We start from the raw sequence: 26,765 nt of genomic DNA on the forward strand, positions 1-26,765 counted from the left end.
TATACGATTTCTCGAAACTGTATCGTCTGCCATAAAAATAGTATGCCAAGCGTGCGTCTGTTTTTCATAGGTATACCGACTTGCAGTTTATAGCGGTCACGTAACTCAAAGTATTCGAGCAATGCTTGTGGTGGCATTCTATGTTCTCAAATGTATTTTCAGAGGTGATAAAAAAAAAGTAGCGCTGGAAAATACACGGCGGCAGTTTTTATTATCATCTTGAGAAAGTAATGTACGTTAGTATATCTGTGTTACGCGTTTTAGCGGCGTTGTTTTTTAAAAACTCGGCCCGAATACCGAATAACGAATTTTATTTCGCGCAGCTGTATATGCTATATTTAAAAAAGGAATGCCGCCCTCTTCTGAGGTTTTCTCGAAGAAATAAATTTCACTCATTGTAAAGATACAGCAAAGTTTTCGCGGTTTACATGCGCAATGCAGAAACCCCGTTAATTTGGACGAATATATTTACAATTTGGTGAACATGTGCAACAACATGCTTAAATACATACGTTACGTAGAATAATTAAATTTGCGGACAGCTAGTAAAGATTGTTTTGTGACATGACATTTACATCGATACACGTTTCCAATGTGTGCTAGCCGTTTAAAAATCCGCAGCTTTAAAGTTTTTTTTATATATTATATATATTTCTAAAAAAAAAAATAAAATAAAAAATTAACAGTATTTCTTTTTCCACAATTTACATATATAATTTAAATGTCCATAATATGGACAAATATCATGTAGCGTATCGAGAGTACGTTATTCTTTACGGTTGAAAGAGAATTTGCCTCAAGTCTGTGAAAAGATTGCTGAAGATTTTATCGGCGCGCTCGCTCATTCGAGGAAGAAAACGTTCTTCTTTCTTTCCCTCAGAATTCCCGCGATTTCTACTCGATGGTTCGCAGGCACTAACTTATCAGAAATGGCCAATCTAGCGAATATAACTGGTCTTCGAATCAGGTATAACTATAGACACAGTCTCGGCAAACCTGGTTCTCATCGACAAGAAACGAGATCCATTACATGTAATGTCGATAGACTCGAAGTAATGTACAGCTACTTCATTTGCAATGATTCTCGACAAATTTTCCAAAGTTCTGACTAGCTTTCCCATTTCTTTCTCTCTCCATTTTAATGTACATAGTGATAATAAATAAATGATGATATATACATGAATAAGTATGAAATGTATATAATGATAATTTAAATATTAAAATTAATACAAAAATTTATTTTTATTTAATAGATAACTATGCTGGAAAAAATAATAATTATACATAATAATGATAAGACTTTGATCTTTTGATAAGATTTTTTCAAAAATAATAAAGTTTAATTAATCAAACTTATATATTCTATTTCTACTCTATTCTAAACTTGCTAAAGCTTATTTTTCAAATTATTGAATTGAAATTATTATTAATACAACTAGTCATAGTGACGAAACTACTTTTATTCAAGCATATAATGAATTCGTAGATGTGTATGCTCGACCAAAACTATACAACGGACTGTACAACGAAACGGGTCGCCTAAGCTCGGCGATTGCCGAGAAGGGTCAGCCTCTACTCGGAGCTTTTCCACGGAGATACTCGACTGAAAGACCAGTTACTTGGTAGATTGGCCGCTCGTGCTAAGTAAGTGCACCACGATGACGACGGGAAAACGGCGAAAAAGAAAGATAAAGCGTTTTCTTTTCAAAAATAGGGAAGTGAAAAGCGCCAGGCGGAGTTCTCTGAGAAACACCGAGAGAACGTTCCGGTTGTGTATCTTGAAAACGGATAGAGAATCGCTCGTCAATCCAAGTGTTTGGGAGATGTCGAGCAAATTAGCGGCGAAACAAAGACGTCGTGAATGTCATAATGCGCGTTATATTCATTTTTTATTAAAATATTCATTGCAATTATCCACGTTTCTTTTATTTCTGTTTGGTTCAGATATAATATTTTTTTCTTTCTCTCTCTCTCTCTCTTTCTCTTTTAATATTTTATATATACATTATATATGTATATCTAATATAATTTTCGAAAATAATTTCGTAAATTTCCATTATCTCAAAATTACATAAAATAGAGAAAATAATTTAGTACTCACCGCTGCACGATGTGCAACACAGCGGAGTTGATTAGTATAATACACAACGATCTGTAAAATATATATACAAATTATATATATATCTGTAAAACATATACAATTTATATATATATATGTTTAAAATAATTAACATTTCAAAAAACAATTATTACGCTCAATTGAATTTGTCTTCATACATTTAATAAAAAAGTTCCATTTTTTAATATGATTAATAAAAATCTGACTTTTATATAAATAATCTAAATAATCTCAATTTTAAATGTTCAAATATATTTTATGCACAGTTATACATATAAAAAATATTAATTATAAATATTTTATTAAACGTTTTAAATATTTCAAAATAAAAAATCTCTCTTGAAAATTTATTTTACATGCGTTATATTTCTCACAGTAATATAAAATGGATTATTTTACCGCGATAAACGAGCAATTAATCTTATAAATAATATATAAATAAGATAAATTCTAACTCATCTCGTGGTTGTTCCGCTATCGCTTGATGCCTCCCCGGGCTTTTCTCTTGTTGATACTTTGCTGTTTCTTTATGACACTCACTCGCGAAAACACTACTGTTAATTACGATCGCGCGCGCATTAATTAGTTGAATACGATGATCGCGCGGCACTTTATATTATTGCACAGCACTTTCAATATTATAACTACATGCGATGCACACTTTATTATTATGTATATTGTGATGAAAGTAATAACGCGAAAATCACGGAATTATTTGTACAGAAATATGATCTTCTCGATGCTCGATAATCGTACAAAACTCCTGTTGCAATATATTACTTTAACAAATAATGTATACTCTCATATTATCACGTGAATAACAATAACACGCTAATATTGATATGTACATACATATCAATCGCGGCATTCCTTGAAACACAATCGCGAAAGTATGAAGAAACGCGACTATTTCTTACTATATATATACAATCATTGAATATATTCATCATCGTACAGTTAATTAATTTTTGTGATTAACAATTTGCAAAACAATTTGCACGTACGAGATAACGGCAGTTTATAAAATAATTATTTCGTGTAATATATAAATTAATTTTACGAGAAAACTTGATGAAATTACTTAAAAAAACTGCCAAAATAGAAGAGAGAACTTTATTGATAAGCGACAATATTTATAATATTTATAATATTTATCTTATTTAAATAATATATGTATATCTACAGTAAAAAAAAAAAAAATTTGTCAACTTGACTAAACCTTTCAACTAAATTACTATTTTGTTAATTGAACATATATTAGTATTTAAGTCAAATATATTAATATTTAAGTCAAATATACGTTTAGATTTAATATGTTATATTTTAATTTAAATATATTAATTTAAATATGTATTTCTATATGTTGAATTAACAAAATAATATTTAGTTGAAAGGTTTAGTCAAGTTAACAAATTTTTTTTCAGTGTGTAATATATATCTTACTTAATGTGCGAACATTGACGGAGTAATAACAATCGTCTCTCTACGCGTCGGTCCTTTTCTCCTTTTCAATGTCTTCGTCATAGTGGAGTGCTCCCCACTACATCGCATTAGCATACCAAAGAAGCAAGCCTTTCTTTCGTCTGTCTGACTATGCGTCGTCCTTTTCCCTTTCTCAATGCCTTCGAGCCTTCATTGTAAATGGGATGCCCCACCACGTCGCGTACCATCACAAGTCGTACACGAAGACATGTCGTTATATTATTTCTTTCATTCACGTGAGTTATAAGCTCGAGCACGAATCGAAATAATAAGAGATAGACAATTATACATTTTTATTACGTCGCGCTTTCACATAATGCTAATTATTTATTTCTGGGATGCTTCAAATACATATTTAATGGATTCGAATATTAATATCTCGCATTCCGCGCTTTAAACTTTTCGTCGATTAAAATATACATATGTAATTTGTTTATCGAGACGCGGTGATACACGAATCGTAAGATTGATTGATTTAATTAACGAAATACTATGGCACGCCGTTTTGCTATTTAATACCATCATAAAAATTCTATTAAATTAAATTGAGATACTAAAAGAAAAGAAATTATTATTATGTCTAGACATATTTATAATTCATCGAATTATTATTAAGCTATCATATAATTGAAAACGCAGAATTAAAATTATGTCTAGATAAAATATTAATTTTGAATTTATTTTATGTTATAACATAAAAATTTTTCGGGAATTAAAATTATGTACATAATTTATTAATTCCCGAATTTCCATTATGTACATAATTTTAATTCCCGAATTTCCATTATGTACATATAAAAATTCGGGAATTAAAATTATGTGCATAATGGAAATTCTCAATAAATATTATGTCTTGACATAATGAAAATTTCTTTCGATTTAAAATTTAATATGAAATCTAGGATTAAAATGACAGTAGTACGTAATTCTAATTTTCAATTTTCATTATGTCATAGCATTTTATTCACCGAAATTCCATTAAGTCGTGACATAATTTTAATTTGTGAATTTTCATTATAACGTAACACAATTTTAATTCATTGAATTATTATGATAGTTTACATAATTTATATTCCTGTAATTATTATTATGTTACGACATAACAAAAATACATTAATATTATCTCATGCGACATAATAAAAATGAAATAAAATTACATCTTGACATAAAAGTAATTCCACGTAGGCTGTACCTTTCTCTATGTATTTTGAATTAATTTTAAGTCAAGACATAATTTTAATTCATTTTTATTATATTATGACATGATGAAAATGGTTTCGAAAAACTACTTCAGTTTAAATCTATTATTGAATTTTTATTTTAGATTAAAAAATCTTATTATAATAAATAGCAAAACGGCCATAAAAATACCGCGAGAGAACATATAATATATATATACAGTAATTGCTTATATTAATATATAATATATATAATTAATTTAAAATTCAAGGAATAGAATACTTTGCATTTCTTTTGTAATACATTAAATAATAATTATTCCATAATGAGGAGGGGAGGGGGATCGGCAATCATATCGTGTTCGACACTTGTTGAAATTGCGGGCGGCGCGGCGTGTTGATACGCAGCAACCTTCACGTCATTGTCATTCGTGCGACGTGACTCGAGCGAGAAGGCAGTTACATGCGATCACGAGAAGTATTGAGATATCAAACGCGAACATAATTGTTATAAGTAGCAATTATTAGTCCGCGATCACGGTCTTATAAGATAAGTGTCCGCGATATGACTTAACCCTCGGGATAAATGAACATATAAGAGATTGTAGGTATTTATCGAAATAGATATTTCGCGCTATATATTTATTTACAATTTGAAACGGTGGGTGATTAAGTAGGTGATCAATTACTGTTTTATTAACTTTACAATATATTGTGATATTTACGGGCGATAATTAGTAATTGGAATCGAGTATCTCGTCATATTACAATTTGCCTATCATTTTCAGTTATTTTCGTGTTATTTATCTAACCTAACCTAATTATTTCTTCAATGCTTCAAATATTTAATGGATTCGAATATTAATATCTCGCATTCTGTGCTTGAAACTTTTCGTCGATTAAAATATACATATGTAATTTGTTTATTGTAACAATATGTCGTGTGCGGTTAATTTAGAAAGTGCCATACAAAGTGTTGTTTTATCGATCGTATTCTATTGCCGATTAGTGATTACAATCACTCGTGTTTTCGCGAATAAAAATCACGTAAGTGCCAGAAAGCAGCATGAAAAAGAGAGGAAACGAAAGTCTGGGGAGGTATCAGATAACGGCCGAGAGCAATTGTGTGGTAAAATCAATTTATAACTTATTTAATTTATTATTTTATTTTTTATTATTTTATATTATTTTTGATCAATTAATTCCTACGTTTATCTATGCAATTTAATCATCCCTCATACATCTTTTTTCAATTATATTATTGTAAAATTTATTAATATTTTAGATATTATTCTAAAATATTTAAAAAATTTAAACAATAATTAATATTTTATATATAAATATAATATTTTTTAAAATGATTTAAAATTAATAATTATTTAGTTTTTTAATATAAGAATTAAATTTTTATTTATTATATACTTTTTTATATAAAAATTTATATTTAAAAAAATTTTTATTTTCAAAATTGTATAATATTTTTAAAAATCTATTTAAAGTTTAAATGATAAATTTAATTGAAAGCGTAATAATTATATTTTAAAATATTATTTAAAAAATTATTTTGTATATACAATTTGGATATATTTGTATGTTACAGATCAACGTCGTGTGTACTACACCTCTGCCGTTGCGCACCGTGCTGGTGAGTAAATTATTTTCAATTTTACACATACACACACAATCTTGAGATAAAAAATTGATCAATAATTATATCGAATATATATTTATCATGAATGTATGAGATAGAGAATATCATAAATATAAATAAATGAAACGCGAAAACAATTATCAAGAATTTTGTAATTGTGTATACAATTTGTAAAAATATTAGATTAAACGAAACTAATTAATTTGTTATTGTAAATTATTCTAAGCATTGCATTTATTAATTACACACGTGTGCTTCATTTTTGAAATATAATGCTGATTTTTCCTAAAAGTGCTTTAAGACTTTAATATTTTCTAGGTTTGCATTGTCTATATTTATCTCAGGACCTGTGTTTTTATTATAGTTTTAACGTTTTTCGTTTATATGTTGCCAGTCTGTTATAATTTATATGTTGCCATATTCTGCAATATTACTTATATTAGTAAATATTAAATTTTTTCATTAAAAGTTTAATGAGACTTGACATTTTAATTGGAAACATTGTAAATAAGAGTGCAGAGAGAGTAGTTTAGTATAAAGTACAAGTAATTTTGCATCACTTTTCTGATTCTGGTTTAGTGTAAATAATACGAAAAAGTTTCGCGAGAGCATTTCACGTTGAAATAATTCGCGCCGAATTTTTTTGACCTTCCTTCCGGCTCGATTCATCCGGCGACATTCGTGACGTGGCAAGAGTCCTTCGTTTTTACGGTGCTCTCGAGTGCCCACTCCGGTTTTAATTGAGTTCGTTATATTCATTTCCGGAGGCGCGCTTGACGCATTTCATTCGCGTATCTCGCGTGTGTTCGCGACTGCTCTTTCGCTACTACGTTTGAGTGTAACACTCTCGGTTAGTCGCAGATTTATAGCGGGACCGAAAGCGGGATAAAATTCGCTGTAATGCCACATGCGAGTTCATCGTGTGCAGCATTACCGAAAAAAGTTCCGCTGGAATAACTTGACTCTGGACTTATATAGAATAAAGTTTTTATATGTTTCTTTACTTGAAACAAAGTAAATAAGAATACTTGCACGAATCAATTAAGTGCACTTTATATTAAAATGTATAAATATTAAATAAATAACATGAAATTAATTTAAATAAAAAACATTAAATTAATTTAATTTAGAATAAAGAATTTCGCCTAATTATTTTCGTGCAACGAAATTATCTCATCATTTCGTCCTATGTCTGACCTAATCTATACTTAACTCCTTGAATGCGTAATGAGTATAATTTACAGTGTATCTTATACATACATATTGTATATATTATATATATATATATATATAAAAAAAGAATTTCACCTAATTATTTTCGTACATGAAATTATCTCATCATTTCGTCGTATGTCTGACTTAATCTATACTTAATTCCTTGAATGCGTAATAAGTATAATTTACAGTGTATCTTATACATACATATTGTATATATTATATAGATATAAAGAATTTCGCCTAATTATTTTCGTGCAACGAAATTATCTCATCATTTCGTCGTATGTCTGACCTAATCTATACTTAACTCCTTAAATGCGTAATGAGTATAATTTACAGTGTATCTTATACATACATATTGTATATATTATATATATATAAAGAATTTCGCCTAATTATTTTCGTGCAACGAAATTATCTCATCATTTCGTCGTATGTCTGACCTAATCTATACTTAACTCCTTAAATGCGTAATGAGTATAATTTACAGTGTATCTTATACATACATATTGTATATATTATATATATATATATATAAAGAATTTCGCCTAATTATTTTCGTGCATGAAATTATCTCATCATTTCGTCGTATGCCTGACTTAATCTAAACTTAACTCCTTGAATGCGTAATGAGTATAATTTACAGTGTATCTTATACTTACATACTTATATATATATATATATATATATATAAAATATATATATATAAAAAATATATATATATAAAAAATATATATATATAAAAAATATATATATATAAGTATAAGATACACTGTAAATTATACTCATTACGCATTCAAGGAGTTAAGTTTAGATTAAGTCAGACATAGGACGAAATGATGAGATAATTTCGTTGCACGAAAATAATTAGGCGAAATTCTTTATATTTATATAATATATACAATATGTATGTATAAGATACACTGTAAATTATACTCATTACGCATTCAAGGAGTTAAGTTTAGATTAAGTCAGACATAGGACGAAATGATGAGATAATTTCGTTGCATGAAAATAATTAGGCGAGAAATTCTTTATATCTATATAATATATATATATATATATATATACACTGGCGGATCCTGGGGGGGGGGGCTTAACCCCCCCCCCCTTGCAAATTAAAAGAAACAGTTTTGCTGAATTTATTTAAAAAATATAAATAAAGAAAAACAAACATTAAAGAGCTATCGACGTCGTTAATCCTGGAATAAAAGCTAATCATGAAACCCCAAAAATATTAAATAAAATAATTTTGCAAAACTTCCCCCCATTATCGACGTCAGGATCCGCTAATGTGTATAATTCAAAAAAGCAGAATTTGAAGCAAACAATGTTTTATATATAATTTTCAATCTGATACATATATGTTATGCATCTTGTGTGATTTTTAAAAAGTAATATAGAAATATATAATATTTTTTTTTATATTATAAAGAAATTAAAAAAAATATCGTCTTAGATTCTATTACGAATCCAAAGTGAATTTAAAATAATGGTAATTTTGTACTTGTGACTGTTTTTCTCCATTGATGCCACGATATGTCATCTCATTGGCATTCGTAGTCTTTATTCCGGGTCTCTTGGTAAGTCATCAATCCTTTCTGATATGCGACATTTGCGCGAGTATGTACTTATCATAATATCCATTCAAGTCACGAAATCAGCTTTCTCTCAAGAAGCCGAGAGTCGATGCTCCGAAAGTCCGGATTATCATGTTCGGTAGGTTTTGAACGTTTAATATGCTCTTCTCTAAGATCCCATCTCCGTCATCTTCATGCATGATATATATACGGATGGGCGGTGGCCCACTAACTAACGTAACTATTAGAGCTGGAAGTTCGAAAACGCGCGCTCGTCGTTCTCTAGATTAGGTTGTAGGTTGCTGATAGTACGTTGCACATTGTTAGTAGTAAATGCTCGTCGTTTCTATGAGACCAGACAGCGAGAGCCAATCATTCCGGCATTATTGCCACGCGATGGGAAACGGGAGGAAAGAGGTGAGGAGGATGGAGAGGCATACGAATCCATTTAATAGAGAGGATCTATATACATTACGGATTTATCAAACAATATAATTCAGTAAAGCTCCGCTTGCTGGTCCTGAATCGTCCCGCGTCACCTCCGCGCAATCTGCCGAAGTCGCACCTCGCATCGTTGCCTATTGCCAATTTCGGAGCCGATCGACGCGAATGTGAGCCGATTCAGAATTTTCGCCCTCTCCGCTATATGTATAGATCGGATTTATGTGACTCCGCCGCGCCGGCGTGTGCATTAAAAGGATACCTGTGCAGTCTCGCTCGACCATAAAATTTCGAATACCGTTTAGCGTACAGTTCGCTATTCGGTATGCTTTGTGTAAAAGTCGGATCACACTTATTAATGTGAGAAATATTCAAATATATTTTACGAAATATTACACGACACAGATCCGCTCTCGCGCTTTTATCGCCAGAGATTTAATTGAACGGAATGTAACTATTTTTTAATTCTTTCAACTCAGCTTTGACAGATACGAATTTCCATACATACTGTATTTCAATTTTTAGATTTTTAAAATTTTAACAAAGTTGTATAATAAAACACGTTAGCTCTTATAATTCGAAGCTTTTTACGTAGCAAAAAGTCTTGATGCGCGAATAATGTTAATTCTGAAATTTACATCATTATATTCACTGTCGACAAATATTCTATAATAACACAAAAATAGAAAAATAAAAATAACATTTATTAAAAAATAATATTTATTGCGCAAACAATATAAAATGTAGTATTAACAAAGTTGCGGAAAAAAACTCTTTCATTTTAAGTTTCGTAAGTAGGATTAATGATGATCTTGATTAAAGACAATTAATATCAATTTCAAAAATCTTATTTAATTCTCACGTAATATAATAAATACATTCTTAAGCATTTTCTTCGAAATAAATTTTGATTATTTTTAAAGTGGAAAAATATCCTCTAAAATATTAAGGATCTCTTGTGGCAGAAAGATAAATGGCCAATTTATGGCGCAGCTCACCAATTTTGGATCATGTCGCGAATCGTTTTTTATCTGAATTTATATCGCGTAGCAAAAATCTATAATTCGACAAATGCGCGCTTGATGCGTTTATCGTCGTTTCATTTTAATAGTTTAAAAGAGTACTCGAGTACGACTTAAAACTCGAGTCATTTTGATTTTTTGCCTCACAACGCATCGATAACTGTGACGGATGTAGTTTTGGTAAATTTTACGTTACCGGATGTGATGGCACCCCGGATATCCGAAATAGTGAATAGATTATTCAACAATGGTCGGATCTTCCATTTGTAACTATCGGAAATGCACGTCTCTTTTTCCTTCCGCGCGTTGTAAATTTTTACATATTCGAGATTTTTTACAATTATACACGACTATCTCTGAAGTTTATTAAATGACTTTGATGGTTTTTAATTCATGGCTTTCACATATATATTGTCTCTTTACGTGAATATATATTTTAAATTTATGAAACTGTTTGGTAAGCTGTGTAAAAAAGAATTAATTTTTTATAATAGCAGGAAACAAAATAGAGAAAATTATTAAAAATAAATTGACATATTTATCTCGTTTATTTTTTAATACGAATAGTTTAATTCGAAACGAAGGAATGATTTTTATTTGATGTGCACAATTATGAAAAAGTTCGCAAGAAAGTATGAAAAAAATTCGAGACTATAATAAATGAATTCTGAAACTCACCGAGATACACATGTATGTGATGAACATTCTCGAATATGTTAGTTTCGTATCGCGCTTCTCTCGTTTTACAGATTGTCCACGCTTTCGGGTTTTCGTGCTCGTTCTCAAACCGGCGATTCGATTGATAACTTGAGCCACTATGCGGATGGAGCGTTTACAGTTTATTCGTCGTAAAATCGCGACGTGGATGCGCCGCGCGGCGCGTCCTCTCTTTCATGCCAGTCATATAAAATACCAATTCCGCCATAAAATTGTACATTTATCGTTTTATCGACGTGCGGAAACGCACGTGACGACGATTTCGAATTTCACTAACAATTCGCATATTCTCGTGTGTTCGTCGAAGATCTATTCAAAATAATCGCCAGTTTCAGACATTCATATTTTTTATCAATAATATTCGGATTTAACATCGTAATATATAGACCTATTTTTGGTTTTGCATTATTAAATCATTTCTTCAATTATTATTTTAAATTATTCCTTTTTGCTCCAGTAAAACTGGCCATTTAAAAATACTAGCCTTTCAGCCAACTATGGATTAATGATTTCTTCAATTTAATACATCGGTATAATTAATTGATATTTTTTTATATTAATTGTCACGCGCTTTCGCAAATAACAAATATACGATACATGCCATGTTGTTAGCGTTATCATCGGACGCTTCAATTAGGAGCGAGACTTCGAATTCATTCGAATCTAGCAGCACTCCGGCGATATTATACGCAGACGGAAACGTTCAGGGGCAACGGTATGAAACGCGGTTTGTTCACGGTACCGATTACATGAAGTTGTAACTCGAGCATGCGAGAGCCAGCCAACGGACCTCCAAAGTGCGAGTAATACGATAGAGAGAGCGAAAGAGCGGATCGTTATCTCCGACGGTGTATAAGAGAGAGCGACGGACACACAGGCTGAGACGCCTCTCACGGAAGTTTATAACGCGATACTCTGGCATAACGCGACCATAACGGACCGCCGGTGGCTTCCGGGTGATTTCGTCGTTTTCCTCGCAGACACGGCTCCGGTCCGGTAGGTGCCTGCGAGGGATGTTTATGGCGACCATATATGCATACCAGTATGCGCGATGCGCAACCAAACTCCTCTACGATCTCCGGTCTCTTTCTCTCTTTCTCTCTCTTGCTCCGTTTTCCATCCCCGTTTAGCAACATCCTCGGAGAGACACAATTTCCACGGGCATGCACGTAAAATCCTGGTCGCCTCGTCGTTGTATACCCCGTCGCGCCCCCGACAATCCCCCGTTATTTCGTATATTTCGTACATTTGATTCAACGTCGAGGCTGCGTTTGCCTGACTGTACCGGACATAACGCCCGAAACGGCGAGGTGTTTACGTTCGTAAATCGTGAAAATAGGACTGCGAATCTGATAATTGTATATTTTAAGCGAGGATGCGTTTGATATCGTTTTGAGCTTTCTGATTCTTCGGATGTTCCGATATATGGCGGTGCGGATTAATTAGATGATTTTTAATAACAGTTTGTATGTAAAATATATTACTTTTGAATTAACTTTTATTAATAAGCTAATAAGATGATTATTAAATCAAAATTATTGCTCTCTCTTTTTCTCTTTATTATTTATAAAAATTCGATAAACAGAATTTACTAGTTATATTACAAATTATATTATTCAGAGCTAGTGTAAATTATTTTTATAGCAGAAAATAAAACTATGTTTGTTCTCTTTATAAGATTAATTTTAATAAAAAAATTGTTTAATTGTTTTTTTTTTTTTTTTTTTTTTTAAAGCCGATGAATTACATATATCGTAAATAATTTAAGATTAATGTACATGTGTGATGGAAATATTTTGATATTGAGATACATCCTGAACCTAATATTTATGTTAATAATTATATAAATAAGAATTTATGTCAATAATTATTCGAATAATTAATAATTGCATCAAATATTTCCTTTGAATAACTGAAGAGAAAAAGTAGTACATTCAAAATAATTTTTTAAGTTACATATATATAATTTGCAATCAATTTACTTTCTTGAGTGAAAAAATTGTAATATTTGCTTAAATTATATTTAAATCTTTGGACAAGGCGAAAAGATTACTATTAAAATTAGCTATAATTTGTAGCTAATATACAAAAGTGACTATTTCTAATATATTAATAAAAAAATCGTATTTGATATAATTAATATACTAATTATAGAGTTCTATAATATTATCAACAATAGAGTAATATTATATATAACCATATGTTTTGATGAATGAAATATTAAAATAGCCAGAGACACGTCGCGTAACAAATCCACTAATTATATCAAAATTATTCAAATTTATTCCTAAATTTCATGCTCAGTCTGGTATTAATAAAATATTCACATTCTGGAAATATTTGAATTAAATAAATGAATCAGTGCGGACTAAATAATTATATTGAACATAATTTAAACATATTCACATTTTTAATACATTTAAATATTAATATAATAAATATTGTATATATATAATATATATATTAATAACTTGATGAAAATATAATTTTTCGTTACTATTATCTCGAATTGTAAAATTGTAAAAGATAATTAACGAATTACAAGAATAAATCCGTATTATCGAAAATGTTGACGTGTTATACAGGTGGATCGTTTGAAAAGCAAGTAGTGCGAACGTGTATTTTTCCGACGCAGTGTCTGTATGTGATAACTTCGCGTTCTCTCGGGGGCATGTTGTCTCGGTGTTTATGGTCTGACCACGGAGTCCTCTACGCTTTAGATAGGGCTTCGGCTTTGTGCCCTTTTCCGTCCTATCGCGGGAATCCTGACCGCAGAACCGGCGGCGCGCAAATATATAAAGTTCAAGACTTCGAAATGGGGAAACGGGTCAGTACGGTCGGTCGCGGTAGTTTCATAAATTTGATCTTGATCGTCGACCACGGGAAAAGGCACTCAGATACACACGGCACAGCGTTACCAGTCTACCGTGCGCGTTGTAAAATCATCAGACCGTGTATCGTAGCAGAAACTATTTTTATTAAAAAGAAAATTGCCGATAATGTTCAGAAATAATAACTGTGTCATAAGATTTACAAATTTATTAATCCAATATCTTGAAAGGGACAAAGTTGTCCTTTACTTGAAAGCAAAATGAAGCAAATGTTATGTGAACATGTAATTTAATGTTTATAAGAGCAATTTACATATACATATCTGAATTTAATAATATATATCTGTAGATTTACATTGTGCATCTATTAAATTTTAATCTTTATGAATTGGCTAATCTATAAATTTATGTATGCACATACAGATCTGTAAATCTGTCAGTTAATAGTTATTAAACAAATATAACAATTATGTATTATATAAAAATACTGCACATGATGTCATGTTATATTAAAATATCAAAATTTTTGTTTTCTTTCGGAAGAAATTGCATTGAATTATTTGATGCAATAATTGGATAGTTTTGATAGTTTTACAGGGTATAAAATCAAAGATATTGAAACATATTATTGTATATACATATGAATGGCTCGCATGTCGTTTGAACTTAATTTCGATTGAAACATTCAAGTGCGCTCACTGTAGCGCTACGAGTTTATCGTGCGTGCCTGCTTATCGTGCGTATTGTAATTGCAGCAGAGTAACGTTGCGCTTTTATCCCACATAATATGCATGCGTTATCGCGCGTTTCGCGGGTAACGCGATTCTAAATCCGGCGAATGCACACTCGCACGCATAGTCGCGCCTAGTCGTATAGCCGTATCGCGCGGCGAATTTGTATTTTACGAAATTACGCGTCGCGCCCACAAATATTTGCGGTATCGGGTATATAGAAATGTTAATCGTGCTAATCGGCCAAAGGAAGCGTGTAGGCCTGCCTGAATGTTTTGCTTTGCGAAAATATTTGTCTATGTGCGTGTATAATATCAAGTGACAGATGCTAAATAATAACATCAGTTTTTAATCAAATATTATCGTATCTGTTTGAGCAGAAAACAACGTATATAAATTTGATTTTAATATATTGAATTCTTTGCTAAGGCATGCAGCAGTGTATCTAGTCGAAAAGTGCTATACAAGCATAACAAAATCATATATTTTTAAATGATGAGTCGAATTATTTGTAGCTTAAAGTTATTACGACCGCGTGAAATATCTGCAAGAACATTAGATATATGCATTATTTTTTTATGTACTTTTTATTCGAATTTTAAATATTACAGTATATGTCAGAAAGATTTATAAGTAAAAAATAGTTATCAATTTTGTATTATATCACATAATAAATTTATTGTCTATTTCATAGTCAAAAGAAAGAGAAAGAGAGATAAAGAGAGAATTGCAATATAAAAGAACGATAGATTTATTGATAATATTCAATTTTACATAACATTCAGACTATTTTAGAAACTAAAGGAATATGAAAACCTGTCCAATATCTCCGTGCGCGAACGCTTTTATTCAAGAAACATCAAGATATCGCGCTCTCACGTTTCAATCGCAGGTGAGTTTCACCTCCGCCGGAAAATCGCGCCGAAGCTGATATCAGTCGAAACGATTCGTTTCGCGACAGACGAAATATTGTATCACGTCGGAGCGCTCATATTTTCTCGCTCCACTTTTGCACAGAGTCGCACGCGCGGTTTTTCTCCTCGGAGTAGGAAAAGGAGGTGAGGAAGAAAGACGCCTTGTGTCGCTTTTTATGCAGATCCTGCCGGCGTACTCTCTCGCGTTTCCGCTTCAAGGCGGAGCGTAAAACACGCGTGCGGGCCCGTAAATTCGCGCGAAACGTTACGGAAAATGCGAACAGCCGTGTTTTATCTCGTGACTGCAAACTTCATCTCTACCCTGAGGGAGGTGATCGGGGGATGCGCGAGACTATCGGGGATTCCTGGAGGCGACTGCAAGTAGCAGCAGCTAGCAGTAGTAGCAGCAGCCCTCCTCGACGGATATACACCGGATATTCTCCCGGACAATGGTCGTTCAGGAAGCCATTGATCGGGGCCCGCCGTTCGCATAGTTGGCGAATAATCGGCACGCCCGGCGCCGATAATTATTTCGGCGCGTCGCCGCCGCCGCCGAGTCGACGAAAAGTTCGTCCAAGTTTCCCGGGGGATGGCTAATAAAAAAGCGAGAAATCGATTCGATGGACGCGGCACGCGAACGATTAAAGTTCCTCTCTTCGAAGAAGTTGCTTTCGCGATTTGTACAATTAAGAAGATTAGCGAGGGAGAATAGTTCTACTCTCGCGGTTGAGATGATTGAAGAAAGTGTCAATTTGAGGAATTCACAATGTACATAATTGTTCTTTCTGAAAATTATATGTATCAGACGAAATCTTGTCTTTCAAATTTTGGAGTAGATGATCTATTTTAGAATATATATGCGAATAACGTAAACATGGAAATATATTATTCTTCCTTTATACATATATTTCATCCAATGATTAAGAATTTAAATTTCCATTTTACAATTGACCTATTTAAAAATTTTCACAACATTGTTTTATTTATTGCCGCGTATATGGTTGAGTTATATTCAATTTAGAGGTCTTTCTCTGTTAAAAAAAAAATATATAAAATCTCTAAAATAAAATTCAACAACTTTTATTATTCTTTACTCGAACCGTGCAATCGCGTGCGGCGCAAATTTCTGCTCACTCTGTTGTGCGAGAGCTGGTCATTGCGTTCGACATTAGCCAGGTTAACGTTGCCGCACAGTGTACAGAATTGCGTGTCGATGGCGGCGGTTCAACGCAGTGACTCCATCCAGGCATTCGTGTATCTAGCGCGCTCAGCAGCACGAAATTTCGGTAGCGCGATATATTAAAGCGTGGACAAATGTAAACACGCGAGATAGTCACGAAATGTGTGAAAGGCCAATTTTTAGAGCGGGTTCTCGTCACGTTCCCAACGCACGTAATTAAATCGACGAAACATAAAAACATTTACATTACTTAGAAACGATGGATTTATAGAGAATTGGAAAAATCGAGCGTTTCGCAAAATTCCGATGGCCGCGATAAAAAACTCTAAATCAAAATTAATAAAATGTTTTCTTATATTATATTTGCATATATTATATATAACGGTAATTACGCCTAAATATTTTGCTCGACAAAAATATGTATATCACGCATCAAAGAGAAATATTGGATTGAAAATTCATGAGATTCTTCAAATCAAAATTTCGCGTTTTGCGACTCGAAAGCCGAGCTCTGTGCGGAGCGTGTCGGCATCGATTAATAATTAAATCAAATGCTACTTCCGGCCAGACATGTCCGCATAATGATCATTTAAACGTCCTGCGCGATGTATACGTATCTTCGCGTGTGTAGTAAAATCACAGACGGGTTACCGAGTCCTATATCGTAATTGCATAAATTGCTTCCCGCGCGGCACGGCGCACAAATATGGTTATTACGAGCATAAGGCCATCTGATTACGGCGAATTCATTTGGGCATTCTATTTTTTTTTTTTTTTTTTTTTTTTTCCGGCGCGCATGCACAGTTTCCGGGATTCCAGCGGCGGGGCGATAAATGGCCCATTCCCCGTGTTAACTGTCCCACTCTCGGCTCGCCGTTTTGTTCACCGGTGAATAAATAGCGCGGTATATATCATTTCGCCGAGGCACAAGATCCGCGACGGTCAGGAAGTAATGGAGTTAAAAATATGACGTATTTTTCTGTTACATGCGCTTACCTACCTACCTGAGGTAGACAAGTGGCTCTTCAGCGGTAACTTGCGCTTTTATGAATGTTCATAAAGTACATCCGCATTGTAAATGCAATGATCTATTATACTCGTGCAAGCATACACACATATATGAAACATTGAAATATAAAATGAGCTTTTATATGCAGTTCTTTTATGTGCGTATTGTCGGTTAAGCAACAATTAATAATAGAGTCTTGTAAATTTTATCTAATTGTAAGAATAATAAAATGAAAAGAAAAATCAATTAAACAATAACTTCGATTAAGCAACAATCAATAATAGAACCTTGCAAATTTTAGAATAATAAAATGAAAAGATCATAAAAAAATATTCCTACTGCATATCTAAAATGGAGAAGAAAGACAATTTATGCGGTCTGTATATACACTGGGGTCTTCGATATATCTCGATAATTTTGCGGAATACGATAATTTGCCGGCTCCATACATTTAAGCTGCCAAGTGAAAACGACCCTGAGACATTCTACTATTCAGGTACGCCTCTTTAGCACCCGGTCGCGACCGTAAAAATACCTCTTGTAGATAGCGACGTAGGACCACGTATCGTGCTTCTCGACCGCCGACATTCTTGTACGTTACAGGCGTACGCGGGAATTTACAGAACCATAAAAGTATATAGCCTCATAGCAGTGTGTCTTAACGCCGATAGAAAATTATGGCAGAGAGTTTTCGCAGCGGACAAATCACGGTTCTTTGAAATAATAGTTTCGGCTTTTCGCGCAATCGGATCGAAAGCGACGAGGAAAAAACCTTTAATGCGTGTTTTTTACCGAATAAAACATTAATGCGTCACTTCAAATAATCCTCGTTTAAATTAAGAGTTTTGCGTGATTTGTAATATATATCTCAATACTGATAATTAATAATTAACAATTATCGATTGCTCGAAAGCAATAACGGAAACTAGGAAAATCGTTATTACTGCGGGTCAAGCAATTTACGGATACAGTCCGGTATTTAATCAATTGCGTATGCCATGTAAACTGCACTTCGTTTCGGTTAGCCTGAATTTAGCGTACGCCCAAAGAGTTTAATCCTGTCGGGAATATTTCGTATAAACGCGATTGCGAATAAACTCAATATTTCCCTCAATGTTTCTCAATATTTCGCTTAATGTATCCCTCAATATTTACACAAAGTTACAGAAAAGAATATTTTATACATATTTCCCGAAATATGTATATTGTATATCGATCTTTTCACATCGATGCACGGTAATTAAGATATCAAATAATATAACGTAGTTTTCTTATTTTTTTTAATCGGAAAAGCAATGTAATAACTATTATCAGTACATGCTTTTATCATAGTCCTTTCATATCATATTCCGATAAATTATTTTTATACAATATTTACAACATTTTTTTCTCTTGTTATTTTATATTGCATTAAAAACTTCTGCTTATATTATACTGTAAAAATTAATTTGTCCAAGATTTAGCGCATGGATATAAGATCTGAATATTCCAAATTAGTTTTAGGGACTATCACATCCCTTACGGCATTGAGATATATTGCTCAAACTGCGATCTGCACCGACGAAATGATCATTGCTTGTTTGCCATGCAATTGAACGCGCGTCTCAGTTGCGAGTGTTTGCGATCGAAGTGGATAAATAGCGGATAGAGACGTATACGGATGATAGAGAGAGCGAGGGCAGGAAAGATTCGCGAGAGCGGGATGGAATGAAACCGAACTCGAAGAGGATATTGGGGACGACGCGTGCTTTCGCGACCGTAAAAGTCGACGGTGGATGAGAAACGATTCGCGGCGTTTCGCACTTCCGGTCGCGCGTCGTAAAATTCCGCGCCATCCGATGCATCCGTCGCAGCTGTGAGCCTCGTGTATACCGTATAAGCACGGCGCGGCGCTTCGAATTTATGAAAACGTATTCCTAAATCGGCGTCGTAAGGCGCATCCACCGATTGCGCGGTCGCGAATATCGACATCGACACCGTCATTTCAAAACGCAATAAAAAGATTGGGTCCCGATCTTGAAATACGAATTAGTACGTCGTTAATGCAGCGAAATATACGAGAGATTAATTAATATTACATATAAATATTAATTAATTCGTATATACACAGAGAGAATTTTCTCTTAGAATTTACCCTGAAAATCATGATATCGTGGGACAATATGGTATGGAAAGAATTTTATGAGAATTTCTCTGATTAATATTTATATGTTTAATTAATTTTACTACGCAGTTTAGTAAAATTATCAAACATGTTTTATATTTTATTGTGATAGATATTATTATTTTTATTGTGATAAAAATATTAATCAGAGAAATTTTCATAAAATTTTTTCCATACCATATTGTCCCACGATTACCATGATTTTCAGAGTAAATTCTAAGAGAAAATTCTCTCATTATCAGTGTAGGAATGATGTACAAAATCGAAAAAAATGTGAAATAATCATAATACTATGTCAAATTTTAATTCCTTATTTTGTCGACTAGTTCTCCGCTAATAATTTCCCGTTGCTTCGCGATACGACTTCGGCGGAGATCAGCATGCCGGAAGGGATGAGGAAAAGCTCTTTCGAGATACGCGGCGTTTCGTCGGGATGGTCTGGCCAGGAGAGGAAGCGGTCCTCTATCTCTGATCAAGAGCTATATGGATTGAGCGGCGCGCAACGGAATCTGTTCCTCGTAAACCTGCTCCTTCCCGTATATCGTGTTTCCGGGCGTCGAATCGAGTCTCGCCGTTTTCTCTCGTTTCTCCCGAGCATCGGGCCGCGCCATCCGTCCTCGTAACGTCAACGTTCGTTTTCCCGTTTTTCGCGCGAGAGGGATGGGGCCGATCTGTAGGAGGCAGGGAGGGATTCGACAACCGATCGCGCTCTTCCGGGAAGACCTCGAGGAAGCGGATCGTCCTCTTTCGCCGGAATCTCGACTATTTCGCCTGATTCGAAAGGCTTAGCGGGTGTTTGTTGTCCTCCAACCTGAAACAATAGCGTCAGAACGATCGTTACTTTTCGTTTTTCTCCAAATTCGTTCTTCAGACCCGGAACTCGTTCATTTCGTGAGAGTATCCTCTGTGCGCGATCGTTCTTTTTCATCGATCGTTTTATTTATTTATTTATTTTTTCTTTTAAAGCTGTTGGAAACTGCAAATCAAATCGGATAAAACACTCTTTTAATCGGTTGTTTCACGTAATCAAGCTTGAAAATATACGATTCTTCTCGACGCGCGTGCAATTTTCCAGAAGAAATATTTTACCAGGCAAAGGATTACACTCTGACATGTTAGACAAGGATTGCGGAGGTTTATAAAAGATATTCAACCGGAGCACAGTACATCCCTGTGTATCGCTTTTATTCGGCCTCGCCGTTGTTGTTGCGACAAGCATGTTGCGCGTTATCTTTTCCGCCGAGTTTACACATAAATTGGAGTCGGCGTCTCGATAAACTTCTTCCAAGGAGAAAGATTCGCTCGCGCTTCGATGCAACCTGTATAACTTGCTCGCGGCAAATTCATTATAATCGGGGAAGTCAATTTATTTTATAAAAACAGATAAAGAAAAAGATTTGTGCTTTGAAATTAAGTTTACGTACAGACAGAAAAAATAATAGAAAAAAGGAAGAAATATAGAAAATGTTTCGAAATCATCACTTTTCTCAATTAAAAATACTAGCAATTGTTTAAATATCGAAATATATGCTTTGTGCTTGATATTATTCTACTCAAATTGCGATCAATGGAATAACACACAAACGAAAATTAGATAAAAAAAACAAATCAATTAATGTTACAATATTCTTCGCGGCGTAATCGCTATTCTTCAAATGATACTGCTTATATAGAGTTGCGGCGTTTCCGAACGGAGACACGTTTCGAACTTGATGTTTCGCATCGCGGTGATCCAGTTTAAGCTTTGTCGCGCTTCAACCGGGCTGCGCGTCAATCGCTCTCGTAAATCCGGCACTAACACGCGTCGGAATCGCTCAGCGCGAAACATCTTCCTTTATACGCGACTATAACGACGGTCGCGATCGATATTGCAGCACCAGCAACAACAGTCGAAGGAATCTTCTCTCTTCAGAGTGGGTGCGTCATCGCTTTAGGCTGTAGTTAATACACAGATAACGTCGATCCTCTCCTCTGTCGACTTCGCTATCAAACGTAAGCTTGATTTGCGACGTGCCGTAATCTCACGTAGAGATTGCCGCTGCAATTATAAATTCCATTCCTCTGACGGGTATATCGAGTACGCGTTTGGCGTAGATTTATGCGTCCTTGAAGCGAAATTATTATTAATCTCGTGTGTCTTAAGCTAATTCGTCGTATTAGGCGACTGTCAAGCCGAGATTTGTTTTAGATCTACGTTTGTGAATTTGTCAGAGGATACAAGGGAAGCTAAGAATAATTGCGAAATCTGTGCACTTGTATTTCTTTTCTGGAAAGAGAGATTGAATTGTTTTGGTTTTTATATACGATTTACGAAATTTTTAATCATCACGACCTGACGACCGTTTCTTGCTCTTTCTTCTCCACTCGTCGTGTGTTGGAAAATCGATAAAATCTCACTAAATTGCGTAAACTAATGACTATTAAATCACGAATGTTGTAATCATGCTTGCGGGACTTTGTTCGCTGGAACTCGGTTATTTATCATTTCGACGGCTCAGAGGTGTAAGAGGTAGGAGTTTGGCGCCGAACGAGCTCGTAAAGCCGGCGCTGTGTTTGCTGACGATATTCCGATGAAAGTTTCCGCGAGTGCGCGACAGAAACTTGACTCAAACTCCTCCTGAACTCGTTCGGAGCGGAGGCTCCGGCAAGCGAATCGGAGAATAGAGGCGTAAGATCGGGGGGCCGATGTCTTTAAGCCAAACTTCACAAAACGACGCACAACACGTTTCTTCGAGCCGCGAAACTATACCGTCGTCATATACCCGGGGAGAGGGTGGCGAGGATTAAATCGAAAATTTCCCTTTATATGAATATAAGAGCAGATATTAATTTCTCGTGCAAGCGAATATATTAATTTCACGCAATATTTATTTCCTGAATAAATAATTAATATTTTTGTAGCGGTTTTGGTCTTCAGAGCAGTCTTGGATGTATCGAGAATATAATTTCTGAAGAGTAACCGTTAGTTACGAACGGAAAACTGTTATACGAGTGTGTATATGTGATTATGTTGGCGCTATTCTCTTTAGCACATTATATTTAGGTTCATAAAATCACGACGATATAGGTTAATGACGAGGTAGTTTGTGCGAGAACGAGGAATTTTTATTATTATTTTCGTTCGTTAGAAATTTACTGTTAATTTACTGGCACTCTTGCATTACGAGCAGCTCTTACGTACTGGAGATAAAGCGCAGCTTGAGAAGTTACGTTGTAACGCGGATATTAACCTTACGAGTGTTTCATTTACTGCAGTTTAATTTAACGACCGTCTACCATTCTTAAATACATTCTTTGCGCGAGATTATAGACATAATTAAATCCAGTAATTGGTAAAAAGAATTAACTCCAAGTCAAACTTAATTCGTAATCATATTATTTTGATCCAGGAAAGATAATTAACTACTAAATATAATTTTTTAATAATTATGTAACAGAATATCGCAAAGAATTAAAGAGAAAAAGACTGTCAGAAATTTCATTCCAGAGAAAAGAAAAATCAATTCTCTCTCTTACACTTTTACTATTTTTTTTCGTATTCTTTGAAAGAGATTTTCCGTAAAAATTATCTTCAATCAAAGTTAATAAAATAGAACAGTCAATAGTTATTTTGATGTGAAATATTGCGCTGTTTTTTGTCAAAATTCACTCATTATTTACTGACAGGTGAATTTCGCAAGTTGAATAATAAATAAGTGATTGCCGAATCGGGGGGGAAAAAAACCAGAGAAGATAGAGCAAAATTTAATTAATAATCAATGCAAAAAGCTGAGCACACGTCGGTCTTTAGCTCGACGAATCGCAATAAGCGGACAAAGATACGAGCTCGCGAGCGATCTTTCCTACGGCTTCTCTCTCGTCGTATAATTTTCGAGTAGATCAAAAGTTCTCACTGTCTCTGCGCCGACAAACACTCCGCCCGACTATTAATTGGTTCTTGTGCTCTTAGCGGGTAGCGAGTGCATAATCTCGAGGCCGAGTAACGAAACGATGCTTCGCGTTGTCGTAAGACGTAAGTATGCTTTCATAGACGGAGGAATGCATGATGGAGAACAACGACGGGATTTCAATGCTCAGCTTTGTGCACAAAAGAGACTGACATTCGTCGAACTTCTGCGACAGTCCGGGAGATTTGTCGCGTTTCCGGGCGCGACTTCCTTGTTAACCGATTTCTGTTCGCGCGGATCCAGAAGGGAGACAGAGACACGGGCTTGGAAACCTGTTTCGTTTCAATCTGTGCTTCTTTGCCCTGTTCGTGTGAACGGAACGCGCGAGACTTTGAACAATTACGAGCTGCGCGAAATTTGTTAGCTTCGCGAAAACGAGACGCAACATGAATACGTAAGTGCATTAATCGGCCGTTTTAGTTTCAAAACATTTCTAGCTCCAAGTCGGAAGTTTGAACGTACGTAAATGTGCCTGAAAATAAAATGAAACTTTGGGAGATGAACGCGCGCGCGGATTAAACATTCGAACGGAGGATTATATATGTATGTTTTCTCACGAAGCTCTCGCGAGAATCGCTAAAGAAATGACAGATTCGCCAAATATGACGTAAACAATTCTCATTTCAAATATTTTTCGATATCATTATCGGTATCATGTTTTTTTAAAATTTTTATCCAAATAATATGAAAAATACGCGCCACGGCTTAGTGATTTGCGCGACGCGACCAAGATGAAAGAATGCGCGATGGAGCAGTTGTTATGGAGGGTCGCGAAAGGAGAAGACTGTCGGAAGGATATCGAGCCTGTGCTCGGCCAGAGGGAGAGAAAGAGAGAGAGCGAGAGAGAGAAATAGATGATGGCCGGGAAAATGCTGATCCGCATTCCCGAAACGCCCGGTATTCCGGCGGTATTGCGCGAAATTGCTGCACTCTGTCCGCGTCATTCCCCGACTGCACAGCAACACGGTTATTCTCTTTCCTCTCCTGCTGCTGCTGTACCAGCTCGCCGACCAACCGATGCGCGTGCGAGGACGCGCGTGCACGCGATATATATCGCGAACACGCGCGGAGACGAGCGAACGCTTTGCAGATGGTCACGCTCTACCTTCGCACATATCTTCCTTCTCTGCCTCTCTCTCCGTTACCAACCCTCTTGCGTTCTTGCTACACTGCTGTCGACTTCTCGGGGTGAAAAGGTCGACTGACCGTGGCTCGAGATATATCGGTTACTCTGTACGACGTCCAGGGCGTGTTTCTGCCGTGATGAATTTTAGAAAATGGAAATGCAGAAGATTTATAGTAGTATCAGAAAAGAGAATTTGATTTGTATCTTGATATGCAAATATTAAACATAGCGTTAATAAAAGTGGGATATTGATATAATGAACATGTAAGTGTTTGTTTTTAATTTATTTTATACTTTTTTCATGCTTTCGATTCTCTAAGGTTTGCTTTTAAATTCTGCTTTCTATGTAATTTATTTTCGTATATCGTACATAATTATTTTGTTTTCTACAATACCATCACCGATTACGTAATATTTTTGTCCGATATTTCATCTCCATGGAAATGTGGGATTACGATTCGCGTAGATCGTAGCTTGACAAGCTGCGAGATAGACACGTGTCACGCTTGACATAATTTTGCTTGTACTATTTTTAAAGAATTGTAGAATGGAAGAGTAAAAAATCATTAATCGTTAAAATTCGATGTTTTATGTTGAATCTCGATTGCAATTTGCGATTCATGAACATTTGTTTCTTCTTTTGGAGGGACAAAGAAATAAGAATTATATTTACAATTTATGTTTCACATGCATATTTAAATAATAATAAAAAAGAAATAAAAATGTTTTATTCGGAAAAGCAAAAGTTAATAACTTGGAGATATTTTTGTATATACTAGAATCAATTTATTCGAAAATATAAAATCTATTCTGTTTTTTGAATATCTCATACTATAAGTTGATAACTTATTCCGAGATAAATTTTAGTTATAATTAAACGAAATCTGATGACAGTATAGAGGACGATATTTTTGATAGAGTCGAGTGGAATTTAAAATAATGAAAATATCTATGCAATTGGATATTAAAAACAGAACTAGAATGAAGAAAATAAGTTGTAAAATATTTTAGATATTATAGCGTAATATGTAATGCGAATTACGTCTAAATCTACAATACTTATAGTTTCTGAAATATTATATAAGCTTTTGTTATAATTGACTAGAAACTTTTACCTTTCATCTAAAAAGACTTTAAAAATAGAACGTTAAAAATGTTAATTTTAATAGCATATATTCTTTGAGAAATTTTAATTCGATTTCATTTATACTTTTATTACTTAAAATTTCTAGAAAGACTATCATTTATTACTTTAATATCAATTTCTTCTTGTCAAATAATTTTATAATTATAGCAATTTAAAAGTCTAATATGTTTTTTTAAATTAATTTCTCAGGTTCTCTTATAGTATAATCAAATTATCACAAATAGAAATTTGAAATTCTGGAATAATTGAAGTTTATATCAAGAATTCTATTTTTTTGTAGAAATCTTAATGTTAATGAAATTTAGATT

The 26,765-nt window shown here is 34.1% G+C and overlaps 1 protein-coding gene across 1 annotated transcript in view; it reads left to right on the forward strand.

The window, feature by feature from the left end:
* The window catches only part of Dip-lambda (Dpr-interacting protein lambda), a 155,918-nt gene that overhangs the window by 38,516 nt on the left and 90,637 nt on the right, over positions 1–26,765 (forward strand). Inside the window, exon 2 of the mRNA XM_083050786.1 lies at positions 6,380–6,424. The gene's annotated coding sequence lies outside the window, so the exon portion shown is untranslated. The remainder of the gene's footprint in view (positions 1–6,379; positions 6,425–26,765) is intronic.

This window comes from Prenolepis imparis, unplaced genomic scaffold (genome assembly GCF_030444845.1).
Source record: "Prenolepis imparis isolate NDT839.2.m4 unplaced genomic scaffold, iyPreImpa1.0 SCAF_1, whole genome shotgun sequence".
In the NCBI taxonomy this organism is placed as follows: domain Eukaryota; kingdom Metazoa; phylum Arthropoda; class Insecta; order Hymenoptera; family Formicidae; genus Prenolepis; species Prenolepis imparis.